At 31.2% G+C, this 13929-nt stretch overlaps 1 protein-coding gene across 1 annotated transcript in view; it reads right to left on the bottom strand.

The window, feature by feature from the left end:
* LOC126843533 (dual 3',5'-cyclic-AMP and -GMP phosphodiesterase 11A-like) overlaps positions 1-9826 on the bottom strand; it is a 55869-nt gene extending 46043 nt beyond the window's left edge. The window contains exon 1 of the mRNA XM_050581120.1: positions 9690-9826. The gene's annotated coding sequence lies outside the window, so the exon portion shown is untranslated. The remainder of the gene's footprint in view (positions 1-9689) is intronic.
* Positions 9827-13929: the final 4103 nt, after the last annotated feature.

The following is a 13929-nucleotide window of genomic DNA, read 5'->3' as shown; positions in this document are numbered from 1 at the left end:
AAATATACTATAAAACCATGACCTCTTATTTGATAGCCAAATACTTATCGTTCAATACAAATAAGTTATAGAAGTTTAGCCACCTTTAGTCCCTAGTAAAGTTTTTGTTTGAATTACTTCTGTATGAATCCTATTATGATTTTCTAATACCGTAGAGTGAATCGACCACAACGGGAAGAAGCAAAACAAAAAGACAATAATAGGACATTGCGACGTCCGTGTGTGTGTTGTTATTTAACTCGAAGCAAATATTTCTTGTCAATTGTTCTTGTTGTTTTTCTATTGCATATAGTTTTGTGAGAACTGAGAAACTATATTTATCTAGTTTGACGTTATAATATTTTTCATTCGACAAATCATAAAAAAAAAACATTTTTAATATTTGTAGTTTTTACTTTTGTTTTTCCTATGGCACTGATTTTAGATTTAGATTTTTTTGCTGACGTTGTGACATGTGCATGATTAACGGGCCTTTTTTTTTTTTTATCTGGGACATTTATTTATGTGGAAAGAAAACCCGATTTCAACGAATTTGTCTCTTACCCCCTTGCACACACGTTTTTTCCCACTGACGCATCGATAACTTTCTAACGTTTTCCCGCGATGACCCATCACAACGGCTATTGTTTCTCTTGGCAATAACAAAGAGAACCCTTTTAATTTAATTAGATTTCGCAAAAAACCTAGTCATAGCTAACCCACAGCCCAATTATTAGTTCCTCGTCGAACTTGGCTTGTATATTATAATGTTTGGTCATTTAAACCGTTTACGCAGGCCATTACAAAAAAAAAACATAGATTTATGCGCTCTAATCGCCGCATTTTCTATATTATCTTTTTGGACCATTTTTTAAATAACACTGTCATCGCGAAAATAGCGATTGGCGATTTTACTCTGCACAACAATATATTATTTATTATTATGCTGCGATTTCTGTTATTTATGTATATCCACGTCCCTTTGCGTTTTCAAAACTAATCACCGTTATATATATATGTATATTTTTGTCACGCTTATAATATACTACAGCAAAACCTGATTTCACAACTGTATAAAACAATGATAGTCGCCCCACCATAATGTGTTGTCCATTCGGAGAAATTCGAATTCTAATAAATATATATATATATATATATATGAATTTCAGGGTTAATTCGATGACCTATATTCTCAGTATTGTAGTAATTATCGGTTTCATTCTCTGTACCAGAATGTCGTCCGAAAGGACCGCAGAACACAATCGCCATCCCCTTCGTTTCCCCTATACGAACCCCCGTTGGCCCAATCAATAATAGCAATAAATCTTCAATCTAATCGCTATATTTATAAAAATAATAATGTATAAATTGTGTGTACGCCGGCAGCAAGATGTTTGCTATGTCTAGATAAGAGACGTATGTATATATATTTTTTTTTTTCAAGTAACTATTACAACCTAATAGCAGTAATTAACCATAAACTATGTAGTATTCTTAGACTTGGCATGGGCAAACTACAGTATTACGAGAGAGAAAAAATACCAAACGTACATCAATTACAGAACATAAAACACTATATAATTGTACGCGTATATTTTTATTAGAAGTTGTAGTCAAAAATAAACTTAGTGCGCCTCTTTGTGTAATGTTGTTTTACTTTAGTAAAAAAAAAAGTTGCAACCATTAAAAACGCTAAGCTTGTTAACAGTGAGCTTAAAACCACCACCAGTTCTCAATTAATGATTGTGCAAGGTTGTAAAAAAAAAAAATGTGAAAAACGTCATATTATCATATTAATCATCTACAAAATAAATTAATCTTTTTCTTACATTTTTTTTAAACGATTAGTATTAAATTGTTATGTGTTTCTGCGAGTGCCGGTCAATGAAATTTTCAAACTTAAATTTATCATTAGTCTAGACGTCTTATAAAGAATTCAATAAATTAATTGAACACCTTCGCAGAGTAAAAGTCTAAATTAGCATAACGCTACGCCCTAAGAAGGTTATCGCCCTTGGAATTTAATATGCAACTCATTATCATTTATCTGTATTAATTATACAAAGTATCTTTGTAACGCTAATTCATAATTTTCTTTAAATACCGTACGATTTCCACAAGATTTTACGAGAACGCGTTGCTACGGAAAACATAAATCACTAACTTTTTCAAAATAAATCTTAGCGAGTTCGAAAAGTTTTAAAGTGTTGAGCAATGTTATTTTATTTTCGGATTTTAACCCCGCAAAAACTCTCACAGTCCGCGATCCAAATCACATGTCTGTAGGTAGCAAAGTACATATAGGACTCAAGTAATAACAAAAACAACTTTTGATGAAAACAACAAAAAAAAATCGCTATTTTAACACTGAAAAAAAAAAAGTTTCATGTAGTTAATGTTGTGTTGTTATTGTTATGTTTATCTGCGTGGGCGATAAACGTTTTGTGTACAGAAACTCAAAACATAAATCGAAACAACATGATTCAATCAAACAAGTACAAGTTCTGCAGTTTCTCAAATTGCGTTCAAACGGCTCTAATACTTAACAAAATATGACAAGAACAAAATACACAGAATTGTATACATCTCACGTTGATTTTACAAGTAGATAGGTAAATATGTTTGAACACAAATACACTATTTATGTTATGTAATAATAGTAAACTTCTTATATGATTAAGACTTTAATTTTTAATACATAGAATAGAAAACTAGATGCTCGAAACTACTCCTTCCTTGAAAATATATTTTTTCTCTGAAAAATCCTCCTCAAATAAAGACACTTTAAAAACCAAAAATAAATAAATGCCATTATATTAACAGTTGTACTTCACTCACTCAAAATATAAATGGCAAGCCACTATATTATTTAGTTTTGAGATGGAAATACTTGTAAAAACAATGATTTTATGGTGGAATATTTTTAATCTAATTAAAAACCATAAACAACTTTTCATAAAAAAATATATTGTTTTTAGATGTCTGAAATAACCATTTGGCTTAATTTATTTTTATATAATGTACAAAAGAACAAATTACACGTTTATACTATTTTCATAAGACTCGAGCAGTATACTATATAATAAAATAAAAAAACTATATAATATATATTAAATACTACCCTAACCTTATCGTTAAACCCATGATTTACATAATAACAATAATAATGTTATCACCCGCGTAAGCCATACATTTTAACGCGCAAAACACAATTAGTACCGTAAAACGAATGGCTTAGACACATACCGTGGTGACATCCGGACATAGTTTGAATGTTTTTCCCCCGTTTCTTTTTCTACAGGTCTCATAAGGTATTTTTCGAGTAATACTATTATAGAATATAATATAATCACATTTAACCAAACACTTTTTTTTTTTGGTCCAATCAATACTAGCACGCTAACACAAGGGCTGTTGTAGCTCTATCGATTGACCGTCTCGTCATAGTCTGTCGCAGTGATGGAAAATTGCTGCAATGGCTTCCCGGTTAGGTCGGAATCAAGTGCTTTCTGTGTTCAAGCTGGTTGTTATACAGTATACTCTACTGTGTGATGATACAATAGCTATAGCGGGACGGTGTCGCCGCTTTTGCCAAAGAGCGGTCGCTGTAGCACTCCAGAAACAATATAAATAATTGTTTATATATTCACCCTGTCAGCATTGTGTGGATAACGAATCGCCATAGAACGCTATAATATAGTGTAGTCTTCTCGTTTCTGGTTAGCCTTAAAAAAAAGGATATCATTTTTTTTTTCATTTCTTTTTCCTCCGAAAACTAAACCGTCGTATGAAACGCGTAGTAGAATGTACCGCGGTCCGAATAAAATGTAAATCCTTGAAAAAGTATACCAGTGGCCTACATACTCGGATGTTCGGACCTTGATTTCCCGAAAGATGAAAGGTCGGCGTGTCTGACGGGCGACTTTTGGTAAGTGACTAATGAACGAGCTGGTATAATGTAGTGCGCAGAGCATTAATAACATTTTTCCGGTGATGGATGCACGACTACTTCCAAATAAACAACAAGCAATTCATTTCAGTTCCCATAAACGATTTCCGTGCACTGGCCATGCTTACATAATGCAATGCCGCCTATAAAAAACTATACTTGAATATATCAAATGTAAGAAAAGCGGACTACTGTTGGGCATGATCCACATAATCGACGAAGTATGTTACCAAAAAGGTCGGTTTTGCCTCCAAGTTTATTACCGACAAAACCAAGCAGCCGCGATCGAAAATTTAATGTCTTTATGAACAATAGTTTACATCTTGTATCATGTACAATCGGAACGCTGTAACTACTCATATAAGAAGCTCGTGTACAATATAACTTAAAATAATAGCAACGTGATTAGAAAAGTCTGTTTATTTTTTTTGTTATTTGCGGCCAAAAAGGTTTTAAAAGATTTTGTCGGAAGTCAATTTTTAGAAGTAAAACATTACATTCGTTTATTATTAAAAAATATATCAACTTAGTTCGTTTGTTTTTAAATATATGGACTTTCTTTTAGTAAATATTGTCTATACATTTTTATATTATCACCTCATAAATAATATACTACTGGACATAATTGTAACGATTTCCTACTGAATAATATAATTCAAATAAACGGATACTCATTTTGAAAAAAAAATAAAACTGTATAATAAAATTAAATATCCTGTACGGAATACATTATTATTTAGTTGGTAGCATAGTTTAATAAAAATGAAACATAAAACTCAAACCCACACAAAAACTTTATAGACGTAAGTATAATACAATCAATCATAGTATAAAAGTATCATTGGTATTTATATATTGTGATTTTTGACTTGAGGATTTTGTTTCTCAAATAAGTAATAATTATATATGATGTTAAATGTTTATGATAATTGGTTGGTGCAATATGAACGATATTATTGCCATCTCTATAAATTGAAACTTAAGACGTTATGGCGGGAAAATTGCAAAAGTTCTCGAATGAAACAATAGTGAACATTAATGTGGTTTAATGGTATATCATATTATGAAGTTTCTATTTTTGTCGTGTTTGCAGATCGAGTGGGTTCGTAAACAATCTATTTATAGACAAAATTAATAAAATTATACTTTTGTTGAAAATAAGGTCAAGTTGCTAAAATACACTCTTCTACTGACTTCCATAACGACTTAAGCCAATAATAGGGAGTATATTAAATTATTATACTATCTTAAACAAACGATACAATTTTTTTTTTAAATTAATTTGTTGTTTTTCATTAGTCGTCTTTATAATTTATATTATTACTTCTTTACTTCATCTAAGATATAATTTTATAAAAAAAAAAAACTGCTCAATTAATATTTATTATTTACTATAATAAATTATAAAAATATTAATAATTCAACTATACCTCACAATAGAAGTAAACAAAACAAATATTTTATTTAAATCCATAAATTTGCCGACTGAAAAGTATGCAAAGTGCATATTTTTTATGACCATTTCCTTTTACATAGTATACTGAATAAACATGGATGATAATTTCCCTAATAAATAACGATTTTCTTATAATAATATACGACTTTTCTTTGCAAACTAGACCAGTCCAAAACTATGGCCTTGAAAGTTGACATTCGTGGATGAATTCGACCTTGTTCGATTAACCGATAACTGAACAATGCCTTTTTTTTTTTGCTTAATAATACCATAATAAACTGAAGTTTTTTTTAGGAAACTTACTCAGAGAAAATTATGGGTAAAATTTCCCATAGAAAATGACATGAAGTGTATAAAAAACAATTTTTTCAAATTGGCAAACTCAGTTGTAAGTGTAAGTTTTGAACAACGCAGGTACTGTAATTGTACTCTCAATTTAATAATCTTAAATAATTTACTCAACACGACACATCCATGTAAGACTTTGAACGGTACCTACTAGCTACCTATTATTTGGCTACTTACAACAACTCAATACAGTACGGAATCGGTAAAATAAAAATTGTCGTGCTTACGAGGGTTTCCTTCTGCAGCCGATCGACAATTTTGGCAAGCACGTTCAAGGATGCCGTGATTGTCACTGAAAAATGTGTACACGCGACAAACTTTTAGGGGTCAGCAGTTTACTTTTTTACTGCCAACAACGCCCAAGAAACTATTTCATGGACATCAAAGTTGCAAGAGTTCGACGCAATCAAGTAAATGTTTGTTTAAACGTATGCTATGTCGTGTACCTGCACATCTTAAGAACACAGTAGCCCAAAAATTACCATATATTATTTGATGACATGCCTTTTTTAGGTGCAGTCTCTCTGTATTATTCGATTTGTTTCATGTTAATAAAAATAATTGTTTATTCAAAACACCGATTATCGAATAGACTTATTTTGTTCGGACGTTCACCCCTTTTACCAGTGGTAATTTATCATATACAAATAAATTACATTATTACAACAGTAGATTGCAAAACAATTGAAGTAGTACAATATACAACCACATATTATAATAGTGAATATACTAAACGCGGTACACCGAACAAAGGCAACACAAAGTTTGTTTTATGTCAACTCCATATTGTATTGTTATTCCGTTTAATGTTATCATACAAATACATACACACGGTGACATTTTCCAAGTATTTAAATCCATTTGAAACGCCCTTGCGCCTACGCGCGGACGAAAAACCAAAGGGTTACATAATTTTCGACCCCGTTATTTTCTGTTGGGCTCGCTTAGCATTCGGATACACACCGAACAAACAATAACAACGTAGCGAAATATAATATCCGTTCGGGACTTTTTTTTCTTCTTGATCTTCAAAGGGTCGTATGTTATTTTACTCTCCTCCGTCTGTCCGTCGGTTAATTTCCAAGGCGTCACAACTAAAACCGTTTTGCGTTTCGTCTGGCCAAATATTTACACGCCTCCGGCAATCGTTTTAGTACGAACATATGCTCCTGCGAGCCAGACAAAGCGAATGAAAACAATAATGATAAATAGTTGGCAAAAATTAAAAAAAAAAAAAGCCCAAATCGATTTGTCAATTAAAAGGCGTCGGTGTTCTTTTGAAATTCAATCGGTTTATTGAATATCGCCAGAAAGAACCCCCACAGTGTTATTTTCAGCTCTATAAAATCCCGATGGACGTACGTCCGGTGAACTCAATTCAAGGGGTGCTATATGTCAAGTTGCAACGAAATCTACGTGGGCACAACGGGGTGAATAACACCGACACACCGAGTGTATCGTTTCTCTGGGATTTTGTGAAACAAAACAATTACCAACTCTCTCTAAACAGCGAACACCATACCGCGTCCATTGCGCCAGCGGTCGACCGTAATACATCCTCTTAAACAGCGATCGCGTTAGTCGAGTTAATTGTGAACCTCTTTGTGTTTTAAATCCTATGACCATTACAGATGGACGGGCTGTATTGAAAATTCGGTAAAGCTGGTCTCTATAGAGAGACTTCAAAGGGCGCGACGGCACAATCGTTTTATATTTGTCACCACCACAAACCGTTCATCGACTGCGACCTAAACGATTCTTCATAGTACATCTGACGGAGACGGCATTTGTTTTTTTCCAGTTCTATTTTACAAGCGACCCGAAAATAATTATTTCTATCGTCGAAATTCGATCCGGTTATAAAAAGAAAATGGAATTTCCCTAATTGGCGGCCGCCGATAGCTCGCATTGATCCCGGATGAGAACGACCGTTGCGTTGTGCCTTTAACGAAAATCCCATTATAATACACATCAAGGGCTTTTTTTGTTCAATCGAAACGACAGGCCATTTTACGAAACAATGCATTCTAGTTTTGGTCCGACGTTGTACGATTTTTTTTTCCAGACACTTTAATCTCGAGCCAACCCGTACGATTTCCAACCCAACCGGACAGTCTTATGATAAATGTTTGGTGTTTATCCATGGGATAGCCGTCATCGTCTGCCGCCAAAACGGCGTGTAGCAATTACACAGTCCTGAACCTTTCACGTTTCCCAAGAAAACACCTTTTTGCCTACACACAACAACTGAATATAATTTATTCGTCCTTCCTTCTTCAAAACTAATTTGGAATCAACGAAGGACTTTTTTAATTGAATCCCTTTCGTGAAATGAAAATTCGTCGCCCATTTCTAGAAATTGACATTATGAAAACGAAAAACAATACTCTGGAAAATCATTTGTAGCCAAGTTCTTCTCCGTATCACTAGAATGTTGAATGCCTGACACAGCTGTTGTACGTATATCCAATTGGAAAACATACAAACGATAACATTAAATATACCAAATTAACGTTGATATTGGCCACTGGAAACAAGTTGGAAATGAAAGTTCCTTTTCATTATAAATTTTTTTAACTATAGTTAGAACTCTTACAACCTCTTACGGTTTAATGGATCGTTTTGAATAACGAATCACGAACTAGGTGTTGTTTGACAGAGCATAGAATAATGTCTATATAGAATAATATTAAAAATAATGTAGGTAAATTTAAAAATTGTTCCACACAAACCAGTCAAAATTCAAAACTAAATAATTAATCATTATCAATAAAAATGCTATACTGCGAATAATTCGATACAAACAAGTTATATAACAATGAAAACAGATATAATAAAAGATTTCCTTTATAAAAAAAAAATCTTATTTTTTTTTATTTATATTCAGTTAATTGAAAATTAAACGAACGCAGACAATTTAAAAATAATTGGTTTAGATAATCTAAGGTTAATATCAAGAATCTTTTCGGGTAACAAAAATATTTTCTCAAAACAGCAATATGTACACAAAAAAAGATAAAATATAAATTACAACTTTCGAAAATATATCCTTGAAGAAAACTACAGATGTACATTTAAATAAAACAAACAACGCTTGTTATGATTACCACGAATGAAAAACATTGGAATTTAAATATTTGCCTAAAAAACAAATACAAAATCATAATTGATATTTAATTACTTGAATATGTATTCCATATAAGTTAAACGTATGTGTACAGCGTTATTAAACAATATGTATTGTATAATATAGATACAATGTACCTATATCCATTATACATAATATAATAAATAACTATTACATTGTTTTTACATTTGTTTTTGTAGTTATATATATATGTATATTGTAATTATTATATTTTAATTTAAATAATATTTCCCCAAAACCTATTTTGTACTCATCAAATCATGTATATGAGTACTAGTAGATTGAATACGTCCAATGCCCATTATTGAAATCGGTTTAGCGCAGATTTGGTTAGATTAACAGATTATTAAATTACTAAAAATATTATATTTTTTCTGTGTGGGCATACCAAATAGTTATGTTATGTCAATAATTGCATCATTTGCGAAGAACATATTTTATGTAGCCATAAAATATGTATATTACAGCATTATAGCATTTAGTATAATATATTGGCCAGCTACTATACTCGACGGTTATAGTCAGCTCGTCTAGTTGATTTGGTAGGCTGCGCTGAAGCGACCGTCGATAGAGTTAGGGGCCCTGACAATATTATTATTATATGTACTCGGCAAATAAACGCAACCGACAAGCTACAATCGAAACGTTTAAACTCATTCTTACGTTGTACATATATGTCTAGAAATAAATAGAGAAAAAAACTGTCGTTATACTGTCGTCTACCTCGTTATTTTTTACATTCTACACAAACATCGAGTGGGACTTATAATATTGTTAATAACAGCTGATCGTGTCTAGTATAGTCTTACCTGTGGATCGGAAATGCGCTATGGATGTGTGCGGTGTTGTGATGATAATATTATTGTCTGGCCGTCAGCACACCGTCCGGTTGAAGTTTAAGTAGCGTTCTGCCGTCGGTTGCTGTGGGAACGCCGTGTGCTTATGGGTCTTCGGTGCGCCGAGAACGATGATCCAGTGTGGCCGCGCCGATAAGCTCGAAAATGTCGCCCGGGCGCTGCGGCACAGTTGCTACGATACCGTTGAACACAATAATTATTGTCCCAACACAAATGTACGTAGGACTAGTAAACATTTACGACTATTATCGTTTGGTCAACCAAATCTTTTAAGACTTTGAAATGAAGTACGCCAAATTGAATACGTCGCACAAGTCCGGTCGACGGCGGACGTTCGTCAAAGATCTCGTCCACCACGTACTTGGCAAGTTCACAAACAAAATAAGTGTATCGCATAAATCGTATATTATTATGTTAGGTATAATATAAAGTCACGGTAAAATATATTATGTCTATAATACTATTATAATATCTGCTGGCTGTGACGTACGCGCGGTAGATAAAAACCACCAAGTGCACTTCCTTCCACTAGAATAAGTTTTTTTTTCATACATTTTTTTTTTTTTTTTTGTATACCAAGTATGTACACACTTATACGAATACAATGGACACAATCAAGCGCTCGTATCAGTTCACGTTTATTTTCATTTTCATTCCGACCTCGTAACTCCACCACAAATAAATTAACCTTGTGAAAACCGTCATTTTACAACCGATGGAACTAAAGTTCCAAGTTCATACATGATATGCCACATAAAAATCAACCTCTAGAATGTAAAGCAACAATAGAAAAAATTAGGGAAATTATATATTACCCACACGATAACTATGGGACGCTATTGACATTTGAATCAAAAGCAATTTAATTTAAAGACAACATAATATCAACTTTAATCTATATGGACTGACAATGTCTCCTTGCATCTCTTCACACGTCTTAAAGGTAGAACTTGGTTTATAGAGCTCAAAAAAAGTCATTTTTTTTTAACCAAATTAATATCTAATCTACATTGGTACACAAATGTCAAGACATTCAATTTTTGGGAAAAAAAGAAATTCCAAACCAACATTTGTATTCCTTAGAAAAATAATTTTACAATAAGGTATACACTTTTTTTTTAACAAAATAAAATAACGTTTCATTGTCAAAATGTTAAAATTGCAATCATTTTTATGGTTTATTAAAAACAAATTTAGTTAATCTAATAAAATATTACTATGTTATGAAGAATACAAAAAAAACAGGTTTATTTAAAACACCCTTTATATAGCAGGAACGTTACAATATTCTAAAAAAAAAACATCAAAGCTCATTTGCCAAAAGCGAAATAGGCTCTTTTAAACCAAAGTAGAGTGAAGTGAGGTAAATAGAACTTAATGGGGGGTTGCGACTGTTAAGTTTTTCCAATTAATAATTAAAACTAGTAAATTTTAATAAAATAATTTCGACTTCTTGTCGTAAATGTTTTTAATTGCAGCTACCTCACTTCACCCAACTTACAATAATTGTTCTCGCTTTAGATGATAGTAACTGAATGAACCGTTGTACACTAATAAGCTCTCTGTCTTACCAATAAACCGTATTAGTCAAAGTGCTGTGTGCGGATCATCTTATATGATTACAAGGTACACGTGTGACAACAAATATATTATGACGTCGAACGTGCTTTTGTAACGGTACACCTACTTTGTCTCAGTGACTGGCTGGACGAAGGTGATTGCACGCTCGTGATTTGTAAGTTATTAAAAACAGAAGTTTGTCTCTTGCTCTTAGAAATAGTCCTGCACAAAGAGTTCAGGCTAAAAACTTTCAAAGATTTGTACAAGAATTTTAGATCAAGTTTGGTGTATTATATTGATTTATAGATAATTTTATACCGTCAAGAAAAAAATTGAGTTGTGTTTCAATTTATTGTTATACCACTAATCAGGTTCTACAAATGCTGTACACGGGAGTTAGACTCCTTATATATTGTACCCGGCCAGTCGTTTTAATGATTTGGCGTTCTAAATTGAATTTTCCGTTTCCGCTCCGAGTTCTTTAACACCTTGTTTCTGTCTTTACTGAAAAAAAGTAATAGCAGTAAAAAAAAAAAACTCGTTCCAATAATAACACGAAATAACTGCAACACCCACGCTCTCTCAGCGTTTCACATTCTTAACCTGACACTTTAATTTAAATAACAATTTTACACAAATTTAATACAATATCGTTACTTTTATTTCTTAATAAAACAACCGGCGCTTTAAAGACATTTCCAATTAGTTTATTCAGAAACGTTTAAGTGAGTACTTTTAAAATAGAAAACCATTTAAATTGGATTGTCAATTAATTTTTGTTTTAATGTTATTTATAATTAATAAACCTAAAACTAGTAATCTAGAAGAATTGAAAGCGGCCGGCTTTTAAGTAGTTTTATTTATGCAGTATTTATATAATAAAAATAGTGATTTTAATACATTACTACCCTGTCAACTTATTTTTAGATTAATTTGTATTAGTTTCAGGGTGTTATTTTTAATTCATGCAACATTTTTTATGAGTAAAAGCAATTCTAAACTAAAGTACAGATAAATATTTAAACAAACAATTAGTAATGAAATTTTGTTTTCAGAAATAAAAATAATTTTATATGAATAACATTTAAGCAACAAAATTCAATAACATTTTAAAACTGAATCACATTAAACAATTATTACACATACATTTGAAATCTTAAAAAATCCTTAATTTCTATGAAAATATTATTTTTTTTGACGTTACTAAAATTCTTTATAACTATTATAAAGTGTTAATAAATAAATTACATTTTTACCATCTTTTTTTGTATTCTACTTTTTTTGTTATAAACAAATAAATCTAAAGATGTATATTTTTAAAAGATGGCTCCCAACTTTTTGTCACAAAGAAAATATGTTGAAATTAACCAGATACTATGTAATATATTATGCTATCTAAATGTACAATTTATAATCAACCAAATGGTATTGTTTACTGTAAAGCTACACGTTATATAATATTATACAATTATAATAATTGAATACGATTTACTCATTATATTGTTTTATTCTTATAAAATGCGTTTGTTATGGATTTTAGTTCTTAATAAAACAATTTTATGTTAATTCCTTTTAAAATAAAATATAGTGATTGCATTGTATAGGAACCCTATAAGAATACAAATAAAGTAATTACGAAAATAAATAACATTATTTTATATGTATATTTGTCTCCCTAAATGTACTAAATATATGACTACGTCGCCGGTTTTGTTTAATAGAATTTATTTTCAAATCGTCGTTGCTCAAAAAATGATTTATCTCAAACAACGTCTGAATGCCATTTTCGAGTAAATACATAAAAAATGAGTCTGATTTATTATTTACAAACATTCAAGGCTCGTGTTACAATAACAAATAAAGTATCACGTTTAAAATAATTTCGACACGTGTGAACATTGAATTTACACAAAATATATTTATAAGATTTACAGTAAAAAATTTCCAAAAAAACAAAAACATTTACACCGAAATTAAAATTTCTTTTTAACCGCTAAATCAAATAAATACAAACATTTATGAAAATAAGACAATAATATCTTATGGCTTAACTCTTAAGTTATGTACATCTACATTTCTTTTGAGCGACAATAAAATGTGATTAAACAGTAATAAGATTTCAAAGGATATTCACAGCTTTGTAATGAACATTGTACAGCTCGTGGCGTTATTGTCGAGTATTTAAAAGCAATATCTATGTATGTATAGATTAAATTATACATAATATAAATCCTTGACATTATCGAACAGTAATACATACAAAATCCGAGGAAATTTCCTCGCGTGGTATTTTGTAGTCATTTTTATCCGTTGAAAAGAATTAAAAATTTTACAGAACATTTACTTCAAGTTCAGCACATATATAGTCATTTTGTTTACATAATGCACGCGCGTGCTTAATTCAAACGGATTACTTAAGCAACTGTTCTGTTCTTAGTTTACACAAAATGTGTATTTAAATATAAATCATGTATAATATGCAGTGTAGGTGTTCAACTTAAACAGCTCGTTGCTGTCATTCAAATTTATTTGCTGTTAGTTATTATAAAATATAAAAAGTTTTTAGAACCACTGTTGTTGCCGCAATGAGCTAAAAGCTATTAAAAGTTAGCTTTACAACTTTAGTAACTAA

Source organism: Adelges cooleyi, unplaced genomic scaffold, assembly GCF_023614345.1.
Source record: "Adelges cooleyi isolate 19-005CV unplaced genomic scaffold, UGA_ACOO_1.1 ACOO_flye_CR_arks_rails_tigmint_CR_PRNA_108, whole genome shotgun sequence".
NCBI lineage: Eukaryota > Metazoa > Arthropoda > Insecta > Hemiptera > Adelgidae > Adelges > Adelges cooleyi.
Note: the sequence above shows the minus strand (reverse complement) of the source record. Positions and strands in the feature narration are given on the sequence as shown.